At 40.8% G+C, this 22,396-nt stretch overlaps 1 protein-coding gene across 1 annotated transcript in view; it reads left to right on the forward strand.

Moving 5' to 3' along the window:
* The window catches only part of LOC121367402 (histone deacetylase 6-like), a 247,932-nt gene that overhangs the window by 216,370 nt on the left and 9,166 nt on the right, over positions 1-22,396 (forward strand). The gene's annotated exons all lie outside the window — the stretch shown is intronic.

The raw sequence follows: 22,396 nt of genomic DNA on the forward strand, positions 1-22,396 counted from the left end.
ATGTTTCTTCTTTTGACATTTGGCCTTGGCTGCTAGCCGAGTTTCAGGGTTTCTGCCAGGGGTATGAACGGTAAAATTATGTACCCTAAAATCAACGAGTTTTAATGGGTTAATTTTTATAATTTTTTAGAAAGATTATATTAATTAAGAGAACTACTGTTTAAAATTTGTCAAAGTAAATGAAAAGCTATGCCCAATTTCAAAACATTTCAAAACATTTCTAACCCATAACCACCTGGTAGGGGCACTTGTAATCTGTTTTGTTTTTATTGTGTACCGTCAAGTTATTTTCTACCAGAAAGGCTGTCTTTTGCCTGAAGTGTCAATGTAATCTTGTTAAAACTATTGACTTATAGAAGGTAATTCTTTGCCATAATGTTGTAATTAAAATAAGCTACACTTGTTCTAAGATGAACTCTGTTGCCGACTACTCATATTCATTGCCACTTGCCATATCAAGCAGTTTTTCTGTAACTCATTGTTAAATTATGCCCTCTCAATATAAAAATACCTCACTTTATTTCCATACCGGCTTTGTTGGTGTAATGGTGAAGCCATCAGGCTTAAGAGTGGTAGGTACTGGGTTCGCATCCTGGTATTAGCTCCCACTCAGCAAATTCAATGAGTAGGTGTAAGGCCAGAACACCAATGCCTCTCTCACTAACCAAAAACAATTGACCCACTGCCCAAATAGCCGAAGTGTGTGCCCATGACTACGTGTTTGAACCTTAATTGGATATAAGCTCAAAAATACTTAATTATAAATAGAATGAATGGAATGAAATGTATGTTGACTTCTGAGAAAGCTGCTCGGTTGGACATGGTCAACAAAACAATAGTAGAAGAAAATTAAAGTTTGTTTAGTTTAACAACACCACTAGAGCACATTGTCTTATTATCATTGGCTATCAAACATTTGGTAATTTTTACATATAGTCTTAGGGAGGAAACATGCTACATTTTTTCATTAGTAGCAAGGGATCTTTTATATGCACCATTCCATAGACAGGATAGCACATACCACGGCCTTTGATATACCAGTTGTGCACTGGCTAGAACGAGAACAGAAGAAAGTAAAACAGCAGACAGTATTGTTAGTCGTCGTGAGGTTAACAGGTAAAGAGTGAACAACCACTTTTCTCCAGAAACGAGGGCCAAGATAGCCAAGTCTGTTTTAGAAACGAGGGCCAAGATAGCCAAGTCTGTTTCAGAAACGTTTCACTGGTCTGTTAGATACATGTCAGTCTTAGAGAAAATGCTGTTGGTGTTATGAAGGAAGCCTACCTTACTGCCAAGAACAATGACAGACCCATCAACATCATAAAACTAGTGCACAACTTGTTAAAAGATTATGTCGCCACAATTCATAAAGAATGCAGCACTCTAAAGAGAAGGATCAGTTAGGCTGGGGTATCATCATTCATAAAGAGGTCCAGTTAAGATTGGCATTTATTACCCATATGGTTACAAATATCTTGGTACATATCAAAGTGATACGTCTCACTAGAATGCAATGTGGGATGCAACACTTTTGATGTCACATGATGACGTCATCAATTGGCGCACTACAACTTTACAGGAACGTCAATGAAACGAGATGAGTGATATAAATTAAGATCGATTATGGGTAATAAATAGGATATTAAACTCGCTACCATTTCGTATCATGTTTATGTCCCGAGTGAAATAATTTTCATTGTCACTCGCTAAAGCTTGTGACAACTGAAATTTATTTTACTCGGGACATAAACATGATACTAAATGGTAGTGAGTTTAATATCCTATAAATCCTAATTATCCTGAGGGTATACGACATGTTTCGTGTGAATTATGAATGCCTTAAAACATGTTTTATTTTATAAAATAAATAATTTGTAATGTAAAACTGAAGACAGATTTAGTTTTTTTCTTTTAATAAATAAATAAATAATTTTTAATGTAAAATTGAAGACTGATAACCCATCCCGTACATATTGGTATGGTTCGCTGTACTGCGGCCACTAAAATAGACTTGGCCGATATTTTTCGAATTTGTATGCTCCCAAATAATGTTATAAAAGGCGAAGTGCGATTGGTCAATATTAAAATTATTATTTACAGACGAAATGTTACCTGGACATTGGAGACTATGCAGTGTTGTTAGCAATCTGATTAAAATTAGTTTTACTGGTCTAAGTGATTCAATGTGTTAAATAATTGTGTGTTTTTCTGTAAAGTGGTATATGTGATTGTTGGCTAATTGAATGTGTTAAATTATAGTGTTTTTTGTGTAAATTAGTATGTGTGATTGTTGGCTAACTGAATGTGTTAAATAATTATATTGTTTTTGTGTTGTTGTTTTTTGTGTAAATTGGAATGTGTGATTGTTGGCTAACTGAATGTGTTAAATAATTATATTGTGGGTTTTTTGTGTAAATTGGAATGTGTGAATGTTGGTTAACTGAATGTGTTAAATAATTGTTTTTGTGTAAATTGGTATGTGTGATTCATTGTGTTAAATAATTGTGTTTTTGTGTATATTGGTATGTGTGAATGTTGGCTAACTGAATGTGTTAAATTATTGTTTTTGTGTAAATTGGTATGTGTGATTCAATGTGTTAAATAATTGTGTGTTTTTGTGTAAAGTGGTATGTGTGATTGTTATAGTCAGGGGCAGATTCTAGCCATTGTTATAGTCAGGGGCAGATTCTAGCCATTGTTATAGTCAGGAGGGAGATTCTAGCCATTGTTATAGTCAGGAGAAGATTCTAGCCATTGTTATAGTCAGGGGCAGATTCTAGCCATTGCTATAGTCAGGGACAGATTCTAGCCATTGCTATAGTCAGGAGAAGATTCTAGCCATTGCTATAGTCAGGAGAAGATTCTAGCCATTGCTATAGTCATAGGGGCAGATTCTAGCCATTGCTATAGTCAGGAGGAGATTCTAGCCATTGCATAGTCAGGAGAAGATTCTAGCCATTGCTATAGTCAGGAGGCCATTGCTATAGTCAGGGGGAGATTCTAGCCATTGCTATAGTCAGGAGGAGATTCTAGCCATTGCTATAGTCAGGAGAAGATTCTAGCCATTGCTATAGTCAGGAGAAGATTCTAGCCATTGCTATAGTCAGGCAGATTCTAGCCATTGCTATAGTCGGGCAGATTCTAGCCATTGCTATAGTCAGGAGAAGATTCTAGCCATTGCTATAGTCAGGCAGATTCTAGCCATTGCTATAGTCAGGAGAAGATTCTAGCCATTGCTATAGTCAGGAGAAGATTCTAGCCATTGCTATAGTCAGGAGAAGATTCTAGCCATTGCTATAGTCAGGAGATTCTAGCCATTGCTATAGTCAGGAGAAGATTCTAGCCATTGCTATAGTCAGGAGAAGATTCTAGCCATTGCTATAGTCAGGGGCAGATTCTAGCCATTGCTATAGTCAGGGGCAGATTCTAGCCATTGTTATAGTCAGGAGAAGATTCTAGCCATTGCTATAGTCAGGAGAAGATTCTAGCCATTGCTATAGTCAGGAGGAGATTCTAGCCATTGTTATAGTCGGAGGGAGATTCTAGCCATTGCTATAGTCAGGAGAAGATTCTAGCCATTGTTATAGTCAGGGGCAGATTCTAGCCATTGTTATAGTCAGGGGCAGATTCTAGCCATTGTTATAGTCAGGGGCAGATTCTAGCCATTGCTATAGTCAGGGGCAGATTCTAGCCATTGCTATAGTCAGGGGAAGATTCTAGCCATTGCTATAGTCAGGAGGAGATTCTAGCCATTGCTATAGTCAGGGGCAGATTCTAGCCATTGCTATAGTCAGGAGAAGATTCTAGCCATTGTTATAGTCAGGGGCAGATTCTAGCCATTGCTATAGTCAGGAGGAGATTCTAGCCATTGCTATAGTCAGGAGAAGATTCTAGCCATTGCTATAGTCAGGAGAAGATTCTAGCCATTGCTATAGTCAGGAGAAGATTCTAGCCATTGCTATAGTCAGGGGCAGATTCTAGCCATTGCTATAGTCAGGTGGAGATTCTAGCCATTGCTATAGTCAGGAGGAGATTCTAGCCATTGCTATAGTCTTCTATAGTCAGGGGCAGATTCTAGCCATTGTTATAGTCAGGGGCAGATTCTAGCCATTGCTATAGTCAGGAGCAGATTCTAGCCATTGCTATAGTCAGGGGCAGATTCTAGCCATTGCTATAGTCAGGGGCAGATTCTAGCCATTCTAGCCATTGCTATAGTCAGGAGAAGATTCTAGCCATTGCTATAGTCAGGGGCAGATTCTAGCCATTGATAGTCAGGAGAAGATTCTAGCCATTGCCATTGCCATATAGTCAGGGGCAGATTCTAGCCATTGCTATAGTCATTCTAGCCATTGTCAGGGGCAGATTCTAGCCATTGCTATAGTCAGGGGCAGATTCTAGCCATTGCTATAGTCAGGAGGAGATTCTAGCCATTGCTATAGTCAGGAGGAGATTCTAGCCATTGTTATAGTCAGGGGCAGATTCTAGCCATTGTTATAGTCAGGGGCAGATTCTAGCCATTGTTATAGTCAGGGGCAGATTCTAGCCATTGCTATAGTCAGGAGGAGATTCTAGCCATTGCTATAGTCAGCCATTGGTCGGGCAGATTCTAGCCATTGCTATAGTCAGGGGCAGATTCTAGCCATTGCTATAGTCAGGGGCAGATTCTAGCCATTGCTATAGTCAGGGGCAGATTCTAGCCATTGTTATAGTCAGGGGCAGATTCTAGCCATTGCTATAGTCAGGAGGAGATTCTAGCCATTGTTTAGTCCGAGAGAGATTCTAGCCATTGCTATAGTCAGGAGCAGATTCTAGCCATTGCTATAGTCAGGAGGAGATTCTAGCCATTGCTATAGTCAGGGGCAGATTCTAGCCATTGTTATAGTCAGGGGCAGATTCTAGCCATTGCTATAGTCAGGAGGAGATTCTAGCCATTGCTATAGTCAGGAGGAGATTCTAGCCATTGCTATAGTCAGGGGCAGATTCTAGCCATTGCTATAGTCAGGGCAGATTCTAGCCATTGCTATAGTCAGTCAGGGGAGAGATTCTAGCCATTGAGATTCTAGCCATTGCTATAGTCAGGGCAGATTCTAGCCATTGCTATAGTCAGGGGCAGATTCTAGCCATTGCTATAGTCAGGAGGAGATTCTAGCCATTGCTATAGTCAGGAGGAGATTCTAGCCATTGCTATAGTCAGGAGGAGATTCTAGCCATTGCTATAGTCAGGGGGAGCCATTGTTAGTCAGGAGGAGATTCTAGCCATTGCTATAGTCAGGGGCAGATTCTAGCCATTGCTATAGTCAGGGGCAGATTCTAGCCATTGCTATAGTCGGGCAGATTCTAGCCATTGCTATAGTCAGGGCAGATTCTAGCCATTGCTATAGTCAGGAGGAGATTCTAGCCATTGCTATAGTCAGGGGCAGATTCTAGCCATTGCTATAGTCAGGAGGAGATTCTAGCCATTGCTATAGTCAGGGGAGATTCTAGCCATTGTTATAGTCAGGGGCAGATTCTAGCCATTGGTCAGGGGCAGATCTATAGTCAGGGGCAGATTCTAGCCATTGCTATAGTCAGGGGCAGATTCTAGCCATTGCTATAGTCAGGGGCAGATTCTAGCCATTGTTATAGTCAGGGGCAGATTCCAGCCATTGCTATAGTCAGGGGCAGATTCTAGCCATTGTTATAGTCAGGGGCAGATTCTAGCCATTGCTATAGTCAGGGGCAGATTCTAGCCATTGCTATAGTCAGGGGCAGATTCTAGCCATTGCTATAGTCAGGGGCAGATTCTAGCCATTGTTATAGTCAGGGGCAGATTCTAGCCATAGTCAGGGGCAGATTCTGCCATTGCTATATAGTCAGGGGCAGATTCTAGCCAGGGGCAGATTCCAGCCATTGCTATAGTCAGGGGCAGATTCCAGCCATTGCTATAGTCAGGGGCAGATTCTAGCCATTGCTATAGTCAGGGGCAGATTCTAGCCATTGCTATAGTCAGGGGCAGATTCTAGCCATTGTTATAGTCAGGGGCAGATTCTAGCCATTGCTATAGTCAGGGGCAGATTCTAGCCATTGCTATAGTCAGGGGCAGATTCCAGCCATTGCTATAGTCAGGGGCAGATTCTAGCAATTGTAATGCTGTTGACAGGTGTAGGTCAAGTGAGGTATTCAGTACAGGAATTTGTTTTGATGAGACATGGTGCTGAGTGTTACAGACGATTCCACAAAATTGCATATTGGCTAATAGTGTATCATGGCTAATTGAATAGTTTACTAAAAGTGGCACAGCTCCAAATTTAATCATTTTTATGGTACACTTAACAAACTGTGGGATCAGGGTTACTATGGTTACCTAGTAATTCATCACTTGTGTTCTTTTGGGATATTTCTTTAAATTGGAATCCACTTAGATGAACAAGATTTGAAGACACGCAGCAACATCTTTGATTCAATTGTGTAATGTCCTTGAAAGAAATAGTCTTGCAGTTACATACTCACCAAATATATTTATTGATTTTTGTTGTCAAATGTAAAGATCATACATTGAATTCAATGCTCTTAAAGGGGCAGTCTTGCAGTTACATACTCACCAAATATATTTATTGAGTTTTGTTGTCAAATGTAAAGATCATACATTGAATTCAATGCTCTTAAAGGGGCAGTCTTGCAGTTACATACTCACCAAATATATTTATTGATTTTTGTGGTGAAATGTAAAGATCATACATTGAATTCAATGCTCTTAAAGGGGCAGTCTTGCAGTTACATACTCACCAAATATATTTATTGATTTTTGTGGTGAAATGTAAAGATCATACATTGAATTCAATGCTCTTAAAGGGGCAGTCTTGCAGTTACATACTCACCAAATATATTTATTGAGTTTTGTTGTCAAATGTAAAGATCATACATTGAATTCAATGCTCTTAAAAAAAAATTACAAGCAAATAATTTAATTAATTGTATTTTTATTTTATTGGAAAATTTAATATGGCTGACTGACAGCTAGGTTAATATCTGTTGCAGGGTTCTAATTTTACAACAGCAATGATGTACTGTATAGGCTAGAGACCAAGGTGAAATAATGTTTGTGTGAGAAAACTTAATAGAAAGTAAGTTACCTTCGTGTCCCTCTCTTGAAGAACAAGTTAGCCTTGGTGCCCCTCCAACTTGCCTTGATGCCTTTATTTCTGTTATTACACTGAAGGCAATAGCACAATAGTGATGTAACAGTTTGAATTTGAATCTCAGTTCCTCGGGGTAATGTTATTTATCAGTTTTGTATGTTCATAAATAACATTTCCCCAAGGAAACAATCTATTGCTGAAACATCACATTTGTAAAATGAAAATGGTTCTACCTAAATCCCTGGGAGTACTGTACAGATACTTGTAAGCAGATTACTGGTACCAGACGTCCGATATAACAGTGACATGATGTTTCCAAACACCACAGTAGCCTGACCTGTCGTCCTAGTAAATGGATCACTTGGTGATTTTCGCATCACTAAGAGACGTGCTAAACATTTTAACAGATGAAATGTTGGCAATCAAATTTGAAGACTTTTACATGTGACCTTTCCTTCTGGTTTTTTTTTTTTTTTTATTTATTATTCTTATTTTTAAAATCTTAGTTGTTATTATCACCATTTAGTGTAATATCAAATTCGGAGTTCAAAGATTAAAAGTTATTTATATTTATATATATATGTTATTAGTCATTGTTTCCTTGTTTTCTGTGAATGCTTTCAGAAAATCTGTTCAGATAATAAAAATAAAAATTGTTATCAAAATAGAGAGGTACATGTAGACTATCAGATGAGAAATATCAACACATGTTTTAGTGGCGTTATTTAATATTATGAAGCAAGCAAACTAACACCTGTGAATTTAGTTTAAAAAATAAAAGCATTCCCGACGATTATTCCACAAAGTGACTCGATATTATTTCTTGAGAAAACTAACTCAGGAAGTTTGTGTCTGAAAATACCCGTGGCAATCAGGACGCCGGGTCTGATGACTTGATAGACACGTGGTGGCCAGCCATGAACAGCTTCTCTTACTGCGATCATAACACTGACACATGTTTCACAACTAGGATCCAGCAGTGAACATGTGACTGTTACACATGTGACCATTACACGTATGATCTGAGGACCGCCTCGAGTCATAAGGGTGGACATCCACACCATGCCCTGTTTGTCCTGGTTGCACCCAGTGTGTGTTGACGTTAGACAATTTTGACATAATCCAGTGCATAAATAAGTGGTCTGACGTTGAAGCTCATCGGCAGAAGTTTTGCCAAATGTCAGATGTAAATTTATACTTGTTCACCAGACATGATGTCTGTTGTAAATGTTTGTCTCAGAACATTCAAATATCATCTGAATTGTTTCCCCAGAACAGGAATGTGAGGTTATGTCATTAAATACTTAGTTGCATTATATCTTTATTGAATAATAATAATAATAATAATAATGATGATCATGATCATGATGCTAATAATACAGCTGTATTTGAGCTAGCCTTGTTTTATTCCATTGACCCGGTAGTTGACTAGGTTGATATGAATAGAGAAACTAGAATCGTCTGTGGCTTCTTTCATGTGTCAGGATAACAAAACTGGGATTGTCTGTTATTTCCTTTAGGTTTATAGGGTTACAGGTATGTCAGATATGTCTTAATAAATTGCTTAATACGTGATTTAGAAGTAATGCCACTAAATCAAGTAGTAGTCTTGAAAGGAACTAGTGATTGTAAAGAGTATTATTTTAGTGGAATGGCTATCATTAGCTTCTTAAGCTTCTACAGTGTGAAACTAACAATCTGAGATTCCAGGCATTCTGTGTGTCCGAACACCGGCCCCTTCCCAAAACAAAGTGACATTAAGAATTCCCAATTTCTAAGCTAAAATTTCCCAATATATATATATTTAATTATGTCTGTTGTAATAAAGTAAGTTCTAAAATTTCCCAATATATATATATTTAATTATGTCTGTTGTAATAAAGTAAGTTCTAAAATTTCCCAGTATATATATATTTAATTATGTCTGTTGTAATAAAGTAAGTTCTAAAATTTCCCAATATATATATATTTAATTATGTCTGTTGTAATAAAGTAAGTTCTAAAATTTCCCAATATATATATATTTAATTATGTCTGTTGTAATAAAGTAAGTTCTAAAATTTCCCAATATATATATATTTAATTATGTCTGTTGTAATAAAGTAATTTAAAGGGACATATCCTAGTTTCAACCCATGAGAATTAAATCTAAGTTTAGTTAATCTACAAAGCAGTAACACATTTGGATAAAGTTACAAGTGAGAGAAACATGCATTTGTGACTTTGAAATGGTGAAATAATCTCTAAAAATAGACTAAAACTCGACTCTATAACTGTTACTTCTCGGACGCACGTGCATTTTTAAAAATATGAGAAATTTATTTTGTGTTATTAAAAACACCAGGATGACCAAAAACATTTCGAATGTATGGAAATTGATAATCTAGACCATAAAATCTAAGTAAAATATGATTTCAGTTATCAAAAACGGCTATAATAGTAAAAAATATGCTTTAGTGTTTAAAAACTAGGGTATGTCCCTTTAACAATGGTGCACTACATCATTCAGTGGACTGAAAACATATCCCAAATATGATTTACTAGGGTATGTCCCTTTAACAATGGTGCACTACATCATTCAGTGGACTGAAAACATATCCCAAATATGATTTACTAGGGTATGTCCCTTTAACAATGGTGCACTACATCATTCAGTGGACTGAAAACATATCCCAAATATGATTTACTAGGGTATGTCCCTTTAACAATGGTGCACTACATCATTCAGTGGACTGAAAACATATCCCAAATATGATTTACTAGCGCTAATTTTCCCAATCCCGTCAGACATGGGACACTGGCCCAAAATCTAGAATAAATCCCAGGATTCTGTACAATGGAGACAGGAAATCTCTCAGTCAGGTTCAGCAGCAGCTTCCTTGCTGTATCATTTCAAGGAATGAATAAAACTCTGTTTTGTGTTTGAAAAAAAAGAAAAAAAAGAAGAAAAAAAGAAGAAGATATAAAATGACAATATATTATATATAGAGTGAAAATGTTCTATGATGATCACCCAACCATGATGAGTTGTCTATGATAAGAAGCCAGCAGTCACAACATCCAAATACGTAGCTGTGAATTACCATTAGAGCATACTCAATCACTCCTTACCTGATCATGTCAAATATCTGTCTGCTTGGGTTTTGTAAACACTGATTATAATCAGGGCAACCCACTGGTTTTCTCCTTGTTAATCTTGAAACAGTGGTGTTTGTCATTGATGAAGATGTTTAGATTCATTCCAAAATTACACTCCAGAAGAGGAAGTAAAGCACAGATTCTATCATTTTAAAACAATAACAATTCAAAATTTAAAAAATTAGGAACTTACCAAATGATCCAGTAATAATGGGCTTCATACTTTTCTCTTTCTCTCTCTGTTAAAAATTCCACTTTCTCAATTTCTTTACATTGTCGTTTGAAGAAGAAAAAAAGTATTTTAACTCAAACTGTAATCTTCACCTAAAAACAGCCGATCTAACTTGACGTAATACAGCAGTTTTAATATGCCCCAATCACCTGTGAGAGGTGGATGTTCTGTGGTGTAAGCTAAACACCGGAGGAATCATGACTTTACTCAGTTGCAAGTAGCTCTGTGTTTACAGAAGTGAGCTGTGCACGAACCTCCAAGATTACTCCAAGCTATCTGGCATTTATTGTAGAACACATGGGTGCCATTATTTCCACGATTGGATCTTTATTTTTTTATATAAATACCACCTTGGGGTTGTGAGAATAAATGTCGTTTTAGTTTTCCTACCTGCCAAGATGTTTTATTTTTGCATCATTGTTTATCAATAAATGTGATTGTCTGAAAATTGGAGGATAATCGTTGATTCCAGTTACTTAGTTGTTATTTCTTGGAGAAAAACATTAAGAGGTTAAGTAAGTTTATGATTTAACATTTTCTGAATATTTTCTAAAGGGCTTGAATAATAAAAAAAATTCAGTTCACCATTTAAAACACCTTTTAATGAAATTTTGCTATTTGAAGGAAAGTACTTTGATAAAGATTTTCTAAAAAAAATACCATCTGCCAAGAGTTTGCATGTGATGATTTCTTACCCTTCAGAAAATATCCACTATTTGTCAGCTGTTTGTTGTTCAGTCAGAGAACACTGTGTTGCAATTCACTATGCATGGTTCACAGATTGTTACACAATTTATCAAATCGCTAATCAAAATGAGCTAATCCAACCCCACATCACAGGCCTTGTCTCTCTTTTTATTTATATCTACAGGTACGGGGCCTATGTTCAGGGAACATTTAATATCTCTAGCTTCTTATTATGTTCCTATTGTTTGCCATAGGTTTTCATTTGATGGTTTGCTTCCTGAAATGTGTTCTAATCACTGACGGTTGCTTTCTTACAGTAGTATTATTATGTTTGAGGTGTCAGATAGATTATGTAACCGTTTGTTCACATCAGAAGACAGAAAATGGCTTAGCCAAAATTTTAGCCACTTGCAAATTTTTATTACCCATTTTTTGTAAAAATTAGCCAATGGCTAATTTGGCTACAGACAGATGGTTGCTTTGTTACAGTGTGTGGATATTGATACAGATGGTTGCTTTATTACAGTGTGTGTATATTGATACAGATGGTTGCTTTGTTTCAGTGTATAGATATTGATACAGATGGTTGCTTTGTTACAGTGTGTGGATATTGATACAGATGGTTGCTTTGTTACAGTGTATGTATATTCATACAGATGGTTGCTTTGTTACAGTGTGTGGATATTGATACAGATGGTTGCTTTGTTACAGTGTATGTATATTGATACAGATGGTTGCTTTGTTACAGTGTGTGGATATCGATACAGATGGTTGCTTTGTTACAGTATATGTATATTGATACAGATGGTTGCTTTGTTACAGTGTGTATATTGATACAAATGATTGCTTTGTTACAGTGTGTGGATACTGATACAGATGGTTGCTTTGTTACAGTGTATGTATATTGATACAGATGGTTGCTTTGTTACAGTGTGTGGATATTGATACAGATGGTTGCTTTGTTTCAGTGTATGTATATTGATACAGATGGTTGCTTTGTTACAGTGTGGATATCGATACACATGGTTGCTTTGTTACAGTGTGTGTATATTGATACAGATGGTTGCTTTGTTACAGTGTGGATATTGATACAGATGGTTGCTTTGTTACAGTGTGTGTATATTGATACAGATGGTTGCTTTGTTACAGTGTGTGGATATTGATACAGATGTTTGCTTTGTTACAGTGTGTGTATATTGATACAGATGGTTGCTTTGTTTCAGTGTGTGGATATTGATACAGATGGTTGCTTTGTTTCAGTGTGTGGATATTGATACAGATGATTGCTTTGTTACAGTGTGTGGATATTGATACAGATGGTTGCTTTGTTTCAGTGTGTGGATATTGATACAGATGGTTGCTTTGTTACAGTGTGTGGATATCGATACAGATGGTTGCTTTGTTACAGTCTATGTATATTGATACAGATGGTTGCTTTGTTACAGTGTGTGGATATTGATACAGATGGTTGCTTTGTTACAGTGTGTGGATATTGATACAGATGGTTGCTTTGTTACAGTGTGTGTATATTGATACAGATGGTTGCTTTGTTTCAGTGTGTGGATATTGATACAGATGATTGCTTTGTTTCAGTGTATGGATATTGATACAGATGGTTGCTTTGTTACAGTGTGGATATCGATACAGATGGTTGCTTTGTTACAGTGTGTGTATATTGATACAGATGGTTGCTTTGTTACAGTGTGTGTATATTGATACAGATGGTTGCTTTGTTACAGTGTGTGGATATTGATACAGATGGTTGCTTTGTTACAGTGTGTGTATATTGATACAGATGGTTGCTTTGGTACAGTGTGTGGATATCGATACAGATGGTTGCTTTGTTTCAGTGTGTGGATATCGATACAGATGGTTGCTTTGTTTCAGTGTGTGTATATTGATACAGATGGTTGCTTTGTTACAGTGTGTGTATATCGATACAGATGGTTGCTTTGTTACAGTGTGTGGATATTGATACAGATGGTTGCTTTGTTACAGTGTGTGTATATTGATACAGATGGTTGCTTTGTTTCAGTGTGTGGATATTGATACAGATGGTTGCTTTGTTTCAGTGTGGATATCGATACAGATGGTTGCTTTATTACAGTGTGTGGATATTGATACAGATGGTTGCTTTGTTTCAGTGTGTATATCGATACAGATGGTTGCTTTGTTTCAGTGTATGGATATTGATACAGATGGTTGCTTTGTTACAGTGTGGATATCAATACAGATGGTTGCTTTGTTACAGTGTGTGTATATTGATACAGATGGTTGCTTTGTTACAGTGTGTGTATATTGATACAGATGGTTGCTTTGTTACAGTGTGTGTATATTGATACAGATGGTTGCTTTGTTTCAGTGTGTGGATATTGATGCAGATGGTTGCTTTGTTACAGTGTGGATATCGATACATATGGTTGCTTTTAGTCTTATTCAACTTACCGTACTAGCACAACAACAATGCTATACGACCCTGAGTTATAACCTCCACTGCAGAATTATCTCCCCTTGCCGGATGTATAACCTTCACCCGCGCATGGGTAGACTGTATATCCTCGTTTTTGATTCTGCAGTCCTCCATTGCAGTCGTGTTCGAGTTCTGTAGTAAAAATTTTGTCAAATTGTCAGATTGTTTATTAATTTGTAATTTTGTTTTACTCTGTCATACGAGGTCTTTTGAGTAATTTACACAGGGGGTTAATGTCTGACACAGCTTCCTCGGGCTCCAACCGGTTGGTTGTGTGTGCCGAGGGGGGTTGTCTTAAACGACTGCCCCAGTTTGATCAGCATTTGTTATGTCGGGCATGTCGTTCTTGTTGTTTTGAATGCCAGTGTCATATCTGTGTAAATTGGTCCCCCTCCACGTGGGGGAAGGCTAAGAAGCTGTCAAAAGACGCCGAGCGAAAGAGGATGATTAGACGTGAACGGGACGGGCGGAGCACAGTGGCAACCTCCGGGGTCGTGCTCCATACCGATTTGCCGGCGGTCGGCAAGTCGGTGTCCAGTTCAAAGAGCTCGCGGACAAGTGGTAGGCGCAAGGGCGCCTCCTCGTCTGTTCGCCATCTTCATGGTGATACCAGTAAACCCGATGCGCCGCTTGGCGCGGAGGGGGCGCTGTTGCTCCCTGTTTCGGCTGAAGCAGGGAAGGTTTCTTCCAGGTTGGGCTCCGTTCGACCTGGGGATTTGCTTTTGCCTCCGTTGGTGGAGGCGGCGCCGGTTACGGTTGTAACAGGGGCGTCAGTCGGAGGGAGTGCAGTCGTGGCAGGAACGACTGTGTCTCTCAGTTCCGACTCCCATCTTGCTGATGGGGGCAGGGTTATCGGTCCTTCTGTGGAGGGGTCGATTAGCTCTAGAATGAAGTTTGGCTCACCAGATTTCTGGTGCAGGGTTGGTCGTGGCGTCCGAGGGCGCCGTTTCGGCCAACGCGTCTTTCGGCGCTACTTCAGTGATCGTGCCACTTGGCAAAATCGCGAAGTCTTACAACGTTGTCTCGGTCACGGAGCCGGGTGGCGTTGTTTCGGGTGCGACGCCAGTAGGCGTCCCTTCTGTTGTTGGGGCGCCTGTACAACGTCATCAACTTTTAGATCGTTCGCATATGGCTACGTCAACTGGGTTGGCTAATCCACACGTGGTACGTTGGGTTCAGAATTCGGCGCAGGATTCGTACGTGTACAAATTTCCTGACGGTCCGGTTCAACCGACACCACCAGTCCCGTTGTCTGTTTCGGCAGGGATCAGGGAAACTGCAGCTTTCTTGGGTGTGCCTGTGTCTACACCGATGGTCAATCCGGACCTGTCAGATCGGGGTAGAGTTTCCAGGCGTTATCCCTCGACTGCGTGGGCGGAACCTTTCGTTCAGGGTCCGATGGTTTCGGGTCGCCCTCAGGGGCGGACTCGGGGGGACTATGTTTCTCTTTTTGAGAATTTCATGGCCTGGCTAGGGGAATCGCCTCCACCAGTCCCTCCACCGCCGGGGTTTGCAGCGAGACCGGGGTTGGACCAGTTTGCAGATTCGGCCGGTCCGCATCGTCCTGCCCATGCAGTTTTGTTTCCGTTACGGTCAGCGCATGGCACGTCGTTTGAAATAAATTCTTCTTCGGAAGATGATTTTCCCTCCGAATCAGTGTGTGGTTCGGGGGAAGGGTCGGCACCAGGTTCGGTGCTTGACGAGATTCCCAATTTGGCCGATGGTACGCCAGATGGCGATTATGATTACCAGGCGGTTCTTGGTTTTGTACAGGAACAGGTCCGACTGGTGTGCGCGGATGCAATTCCGTCGGAGGAGGCTGTTCAGTCTTACAAGGGTTTTTCGTTTGGAAACCAGCCTTTAGCGACCGACGCTCTGCGGCAGGATTTCGGCTTGCTGTTAGCGCACGAGGCGCATGAATCTCTTGCGGAGATTGATGCTTTGATTGTGGGTAGCTACCGAGAAACTGTTGTCTGCGGCGAAGGTTTTGTCCACGTCTTCGTATAAGACACTAGGGTGAAGGCAGACTGCCACCCATCTCCTAATGTCAGTGTGCCACTCACGGATTTAGAGACTTTGGAGAGGTTATCTAAACTTCTTTTTCAAGTCAATAACCATTTAGGTACGTTCCTATTTGGGTTAGATAAACCAGTCATGGGTCTTCCGCCGATGGCTAAGGGATGGCTAAGGGTTGTTTGTTGGCGGCTTCTAAAGCCTCTCATCACGTCACTCAGCTTGCTGGGCATGTTTTTGCCAACAGTCTACTTCTGCGTCGGGATCACTACCTGGCGGGACTGAGAGCGACGGGTGTGGTTAAAACCTACTTTCGTAGTCGCTCAGTAAGGGAAACCTTACTTTTTGGGACCAATTTTAACTTGGTCATGGACCAAGAAGCGACGAAATTCGTCCCTGCTGCTCCGTCCCGAACTGCTCGTAAGCGCCAGGCGGCGTCTACTTTTAAGCCTCCACCTGTTAAGAAATCGACTTTTCTTGACAGTTATCAGATCCCTGTGGTGTCTGATTCGGGCGTGCAGTCTGGTAATGCCCGTGGTTCATCGAAACAGGAAGTTTTCGGGGGAAGCCGGCACATTTTCGTGGTTCCGCTCGGGGCAAGGCGCCCAGGAGTGGGAAGCGGCCGGGATGAGGGTGCGTGGACAATCGACATCTGCTTACGGAGGTTCCGTTAGCAGATCTTCCTGTGGGGGGCAGATTGCGCCATTTTGTTCAAAGTTGGTGTGAACTGCCAGATCTGGACCCATGGGTTTTGTCGGTTGTCCGCAACGGATACAGAATTCCGTTTTCTTCACCCCCTCCACTGACGTCCTCCCCCCCCCCCCCCCAGTTACCTGCAGTACCGCCTGTCGACAAACGAGTACTGGTGGAGAAGATGGTTGTCGAGTTTCTCGACAAGAAAGCCATCCAGGAGGTGAATTTGGGCACTCCGGGATTTTATTCGCATCTGTTCTTCGCCCAGAAGAAGAATGGCGAGTGGCGACCAATTCTAAACCTGAAGCCGCTGAATTATTTCGTCGTTATTCCATCTATGAAGATGGAGACGGTTCAGTCTGTTCGCGCTTTGCTTCAGGTGGGGGAATGGGCGGTGTCCATCGATTTGAAGGACGCTTACCTGCATGTTCCAATCCATCGGGATTTTTGGAAGTACTTGTGGTTCCTCTACGATGGCAGAGCTTACGAGTTTCAAGTTCTGCCGTTCGGATTTGCCACAAGCCCTCACGTCTTTACTCGGGTAGTAAAGGCAGTGGTGGGGCGTGTACATCTGTTGGGTATACGGATGCACAATTACCTGGACGATTGGTTAATTCCGGCGGCGTCACAGACGGCATGTCTCGTGGGCGTGGAGTTCGTGATCGACATGATTCTCCGATTGGGGTTTATTCCCAATTGGGTCAAGTCGGAATTAGTGCCAATGCAGGTTTTCACTTATCTCGGGGTGGTTTTCAACCTTGTGGAGGCGTCCGTTCTTCCAACGGATTCGCGACTTCACAATTTCAGGACGTTGGCGCAACGTCTTCTGGTGGAGCAAAGTGCGTCGGTGCGCACGCTCCATGTGTTGATAGGCCATCTCGAATTGCTGGCGGCGCTGAATGTGCGGTTCAGACGGTTCAAGAGACCGCTTCAATGGCATTTGTCCCGAGTGTGGGATGGTCTCAGCTGGGATTTGGTGATACCATTGGGGCCTTGGTTCATTCTTCTGATCCAAGAGTGTCTAGTGGACAAGTGTATGTCCCAGGCCGTTCCTTTACACCCACTTTCTCCAGAGTTGGTCCTGTTTACCGATGCTTCCCTCGAGGGGTTCGGTGCACACCTTTTGGATCAACATCTGTCAGGGGTGTGGACTCCTTCAGAGAGGAGTCGTCACATCAACCTGTTGGAGATGGAAACAGTGCGTCGCGCTTGTCTCCATTTCAGGACTGTTATTTGACATCGTCGGATTTTGTTGAGGTCGGACAACAATCGGTGGGGAGGCACCAAATCCCTGTCATTGAGTCTTGCGGCTTTGGAGATTCTGGAATGGTGCGATGATTGGGGAGTGGTGTTATCGGCCAAACACATTCCTTCGTCCGTGAACGTCTTGGCGGACGCTTTGAGTCGTCGTTCCCCGGTTCAGACGGAGTGGATGTTGCACCGGACGGTGGCTTATCGAGTTCTTCAGTTGTGGGGGAGTCCTCAACTCGATATGTTTGCCACTCGCCTGAACAGTCAGTTGCCAGTGTTTGTATCGCCGGTACCAGACCCACTGGCACTGGAGTACGATGCGTTGAGCATGGACTGGACGGGACTGGATTTTTACGCCTTTCCCCCTCCGGTTCTGCTTGGCAAGGTTCTGGCAAATCAGACAGCAGCCTTGTCGTGTGACGTTCATAGCCCCGAGTTGGGCAGTTCAAGCCTGGTTTCCTCCGCTCCTGTCACTTTTAGTGCAGGAGCCGGTGCGGTTGCCGTTGATACCCGATCTGCTCAGTCAGAGACTGCATCGGACAGAGTGGCATCTGAAGCCGGAGGTTTTCCGACTTCACGCATGGCGGTTGTCGGGGTTTCCCTCCGAAACCGAGGCTTTTCTAAACGGGTTGCTGAGCTCGTCTCCTCGTCGAAGCGCCAGTCTATGGAGAGGGTCTACCAGTGTCACTGGTGCGCTTGGGTTCGTTGGGCGACTGAGAGGGACATGGATCCCTTGTCGCCTACTGTTAATGATTTAGCTGAGTACTTTCTGGCTCTTGTCCAAGAAAGACAGCTGAAGGTTCAAACAGTGAGAAGTCACCGGTCATCCATTTTCACTACTCTGAGGCAGTGTGGATGTCAAGATTTCTCAACGAATCTCGTGTTGCATGACTTGCTTAAGTCGTTGCAAAACACGGTTGAGAAGCCTTCCATTTTGCCTAAATGGAATGTTTTTCTGGTTCTGCATGCACTCAAAGGCAAGCCCTACGAGCCTTTGAAATTCGCCAGTCTTCGTCATTTGACGTGGAAAACTTTGTTTCTGGTCTCACTAGCGGCTTGCCGTCGTATTAGTGAGATTCGTGCTTTTTTGCATGATTTGGTGGATTACAATACGGACGGGTCAGTTACATTACGTACTGATCCTGTTTTCGTGGCTAAGAACCAGGTGCCAGGGGAAGAGTTTCCTCCGGCCATTATTCAGTGTTTATCTCGTACGCTTTCTGCGGATAATTCTGATAGACTTCTTTGTCCGGTGCGGGCTTTGAAATTCTATTTGGAGCATACTAGAAATCTCCGGCAAAACACTAAGAGACTGTTTATCTCTTTCACACGCCAACCAGGAGACATTACGAAGAATGCTTTGTCGAGATGGATTGCTGCAACCATCAAACTGGCATATGAGATGGCGGGTGATCATGTTCTGCGGAATTTCTCCGTTCGACCTCATGAGATTCGGGCGATTTCTGCTTCCCTTAATTTCCATGATTCTTTGGACATTTTCAAGGTCATGAGTGCGGGATTTTGGAAAGGTCGACACGTTTGACCGGTTTTATTTCCGTGATATGGCTGTTGGTCCGGACGGAACATGGTGGATTCAGTCAGTCATTGCAGGGCAGCAACTCATTTCAGTGCGCAGGGCCACGAGTAGGGGGCGACCCTTATTTCGTCCGGTCGCTAGCGGCAGTCTTTCTGGGAGATAGTTCTCCACCTCCTGTTTGGAGAGTGGGGGGTGGATGGTTGACTATCTGGGGCAGTCGAGTGTCTTTTACCATTACTTGGTGTGCGGGTTTCCTCACCTTGTTAACTTGGTTTACTTTTAATTGGGGTTGTAGTTCTTCAATTTAAAAGTCACTTTGACATTTTATACCTCGTATGATGTGGGTTGCTTTTTCACTGTATCATTACTTGAGACGAACACTACTGGTTGAATGGGTAAGTCCTCCTTGTTTTCTTACCTCCTCCCTTTAATGTTAAATTCTCGTGCTTTAACGGTGTTATATCACATCTGTTATAGCATTGTTGTTGTGCTAAGTTGAATAAGACTATTAGAAAATTTGTTTCTAATTTTCATTATTATTCATACTTACCTAGTACTAGCACAACAACAACCGATACCTCCCACCCGCCCCAAGAGGTCTTTTTTGATTCAGTCATTCCGGACTTTGAATCGATAACGAGGATATACGGTCTACCCATGCGCGGGTGTAGGTTATACATCCGGCAAGGGGAGATAATTCTGCAGTGGAGGTTATAACTCAGGGTCGTATAGCATTGTTGTTGTGCTAGTACTAGGTAAGTATGAATAATAATGAAAATTAGAAACAAATATTCTAAGTTACAGTGTGTGTATATTGATACAGATGGTTGCTTTGTTTTAGTGTATGGATATTGATACAGATGGTTGCTTTGTTACAGTGTGTGTATATTGATACAGATGGTTGCTTTGTTTTAGTGTATGGATATTGATACAGATGGTTGCTTTGTTACAGTGTATGTATATTGATACAGATGGTTGCTTTGTTACAGTGTATGTATATTGATACAGATGGTTGCTTTGTTACAGTGTGAATATCGATACAGATGGTTGCTTTGTTACAGTGTATGTATATTGATACAGATGGTTGCTTTGTTACAGTGTGTGGATATTGATACAGATGGTTGCTTTGTTTCAGTGTGTGGATATTGATACAGATGGTTGTTTTGTTTCAGTGTGTGGATATCGATACAGATGGTTGCTTTGTTTCAGTGTGTGTATATTGATACAGATGGTTGCTTTGTTACAGTGTGTGGATATCGATACAGATGGTTGCTTTGTTTCAGTGTGTGTATATTGATACAGATGGTTGCTTTGTTACAGTGTGTGTATATTGATACAGATGATTGCTTTGTTTCAGTGTGTGGATATTGATACAGCTGGTTGCTTTGTTTCAGTGTATGGATATTGATACAGATGGTTGCTTTGTTACAGTGTGTATATTGATACAGATGGTTGCTTTGTTACAGTGTGTGTATATTGATACAGATGGTTGCTTTGTTACAGTGTGTGTATATTGATACAGATGGTTGCTTTGTTTCAGTGTGTGGTTATTGATACAGATGGTTGCTTTGTTTCAGTGTGTGGATATTGATACAGATGGTTGCTTTGTTACAGTGTGGATATCGATACAGATGGTTGCTTTGTTTCAGTGTGTGTATATTGATACAGATGGTTGTTTTGTTTCAGTGTGTGGATATCGATACAGATGGTTGCTTTGTTTCAGTGTGTGTATATTGATACAGATGGTTGCTTTGTTACAGTGTGTGGATATCGATACAGATGGTTGCTTTGTTTCAGTGTGTGTATATTGATACAGATGGTTGCTTTGTTACAGTGTGTGGATATTGATACAGATGGTTGCTTTGTTTTCAGTGTGTGGATATTGATACAGATGGTTGCTTTGTTTCAGTGTATGGATATTGATACAGATGGTTGCTTTGTTACAGTGTATATATTGATACAGATGGTTGCTTTGTTACAGTGTGTGGATATTGATACAGATGGTTGCTTTGTTACAGTGTGTGTATATTGATACAGATGATTGCTTTGTTTCAGTGTGTGGATATTGATACAGCTGGCTTTGTTTCAGTGTGTTTGGTTGCTTTGTGTATGGATATTGATACAGATGGTTGCTTTGTTACAGTGTGTATATTGATACAGATGGTTGCTTTCTTACAGTGTGTGTATATTGATACAGATGGTTGCTTTGTTTCAGTGTGTGGTTATTGATACAGATGGTTGCTTTGTTTCAGTGTGTGGATATTGATACAGAAGGTTGCTTTGTTACAGTGTGGATATCGATACAGATGGTTGCTTTGTTACAGTGTGTGTATATTGATACAGATGGTTGCTTTGTTACAGTGTGTGGATATTGATACAGATGGTTGCTTTGTTTCAGTGTGTGGATATCGATACAGATGGTTGCTTTGTTACAGTGTGTGGATATTGATACAGATGGTTGCTTTGTTTCAGTGTATGGATATCGATACAGATGGTTGCTTTGTTACAGTGTGTGGATATTGATACAGATGGTTGCTTTGTTTCAGTGTGTGGATATTGATACAGATGGTTGCTTTGTTACAGTGTATATATTGATACAGATGGTTGCTTTGTTACAGTGTGTGGATATTGATACAGATGGTTGCTTTGTTACAGTGTGTGTATATTGATACAGATGATTGCTTTGTTTCAGTGTGTGGATATTGATACAGCTGGTTGCTTTGTTTCAGTGTGTGTATATTGATACAGATGGTTGCTTTGTTACAGTGTGTATATTGATACAGATGGTTGCTTTCTTACAGTGTGTGTATATTGATACAGATGGTTGCTTTCTTACAGTGTGTGTATATTGATACAGATGGTTGCTTTGTTTCAGTGTGTGGTTATTGATACAGATGGTTGCTTTGTTTCAGTGTGTGGATATTGATACAGATGGTTGCTTTGTTACAGTGTGGATATCGATACAGATGGTTGCTTTGTTTCAGTGTGTGTATATTGATACAGATGGTTGCTTTCTTACAGTGTGTGTATATTGATACAGATGGTTGCTTTGTTTCAGTGTGTGGTTATTGATACAGATGGTTGCTTTGTTTCAGTGTGTGGATATTGATACAGATGGTTGCTTTGTTACAGTGTGGATATCGATACAGATGGTTGCTTTGTTTCAGTGTGTGTATATTGATACAGATGGTTGCTTTGTTTCAGTGTGTGGATATTGATACAGATGGTTGCTTTGTTACAGTGTGGATATCGATACA

Source organism: Gigantopelta aegis, chromosome 3 (assembly GCF_016097555.1).
Source record: "Gigantopelta aegis isolate Gae_Host chromosome 3, Gae_host_genome, whole genome shotgun sequence".
In the NCBI taxonomy this organism is placed as follows: Eukaryota; Metazoa; Mollusca; class Gastropoda; order Neomphalida; family Peltospiridae; genus Gigantopelta; species Gigantopelta aegis.